Consider the following 1,970-nt stretch of genomic DNA (forward strand, 5'->3'; position numbering starts at 1 on the left):
TCTGGAGCTCTGGACCGGGTTTCTGCCTCGATCCAGCTGAAGCTTCAGAGCCGCCTTGGAGATCTGGCCATAGGGTATAATGGGGAATCTGGGATTGTGATGTCCTCCATCCATGTCTCAAGGTCTCAAGGCATTTGGGGGGAACTGCACCTTCAAGTCGGGATGATGACTTCTTTTTCTGCCAGAAGATACAAGCTTCCAGCTTCCACCTTTCTGGGATTCCATGCCCTCTTCCTTTTCTAGCACTACGTCTGGCAGTGCTTCCTCCGCAGTCCTAGAGGCTTCCTTTAGCATGGTATCGATGAAGTCCTCATGGAGGAGGATGCTGCTGAGCCTTGCTACCTCCTCCTGGAGCTCTCTTGCCTTCTCCTTGAGGGGTACCCCCAGAAGGCACTGCTCACATTGCAGGCACTCGCCCACCTGGCTGACACTGGAAGGAATCTGCTAGCTGCTCTCTGCACAGCGCAAAACCAGGACCTGGGTGGAAGCCTCCACGGTGGCAAATCATCCCATCTTCCAGATCGTCAATGAAGATATTGAACAAAACCGGCCCCAGGACCGACCCCTGTGGCACTCCACTTGATACTGGCTGCCAGTTAGACATTGACCCATTGATTATGACCTGAGCCCAACAACCCAGCCAGCTTTCTATCCACCTTACAGCCAGTCCGTTCATCCAACCCATACTTCCTTAGCTTGCCTGCAAGAATGCTGCGGGACATGGTATCAAAAACAGTGCTGAAGTCAAGATCTATCATATCCACTGGTCGTCTTGCACCCACACAGCCAGTTATCTCATCATAGAAGACAGCCAGGTTGTAGGCCTGCGCGAGTCAGCAGTGATCCGATTTCAGATCTGGCTGCTTCAGATGGCCATGATCCGATCTGGAGCTCTGGACCGGGTTTCTGCCTCGATCCAGCTGAAGCTTCAGAGCCGCCTTGGAGATCTGGCCATAGGGTATAATGGGGAATCTGGGATTGTGATGTCCTCCATCCATGTCTCAAGGTCTCAAGGCATTTGGGGGGAACTGCACCTTCAAGTCGGGATGATGACTTCTTTTTCTGCCAGAAGATACAAGCTTCCAGCTTCCACCTTTCTGGGATTCCATGCCCTCTTCCTTTTCTAGCACTACGTCTGGCAGTGCTTCCTCCGCAGTCCTAGAGGCTTCCTTTAGCATGGTATCGATGAAGTCCTCATGGAGGAGGATGCTGCTGAGCCTTGCTACCTCCTCCTGGAGCTCTCTTGCCTTCTCCTTGAGGGGTACCCCCAGAAGGCACTGCTCACATTGCAGGCACTCGCCCACCTGGCTGACACTGGAAGGAATCTGCTAGCTGCTCTCTGCACAGCGCAAAACCAGGACCTGGGTGGAAGCCTCCACGGTGTGTGGTCCTGTCTGGAGAGATGCCTCAAACATGGAAGCAGAGGAAGAGCTAGAAGTGGCAGTGACTCTGGGATTGTGATGTCCTCCAGCTATGTCCCAAGGTCTTCTAATCTGCTCCCTCTCACTTCCTGCCTCTCTTTGCAAGTGGATTTTCCCTAGCAAACTCCTGTGTAGCTGGCCTGTTTGCTCTTCCTTGATCCTGTGGAGTTCCCCTGTTCTCTGTAAACCTATTTCCTCTTAGGAAATTACAATGAAGGACTGTATGAAAGTTTCCAAGCAAACTCCACCTCATTCTGGCCTCTAGTTAAACAAGGGGCTTAAGTCTTGATCTAGGTTCTGTGTTTTAGCTACTCAAATAAAACTATGTAGCTTAGTCAGGCCTAATTACATATACAGAAAGAAACTTAGCTTTAAGGTTCCCCTTTGAGGAGAGGGACAGCAAACTGACCTGTGAAATGACTACCCAACTGTCCTGTTTGCTTCCTCGTGTTCACTTGTTCCTTATATACCTCTCCTGGGCCTGGACTGGCTGAGCCCCTTTGTTAGGGCCCTTTGTCTCAATCAGCAATCAGTCTACTCAGCTGCTCA

This window comes from Alligator sinensis, unplaced genomic scaffold (assembly GCF_000455745.1).
Source record: "Alligator sinensis unplaced genomic scaffold, ASM45574v1 scaffold1275_1, whole genome shotgun sequence".
NCBI lineage: Eukaryota > Metazoa > Chordata > Crocodylia > Alligatoridae > Alligator > Alligator sinensis.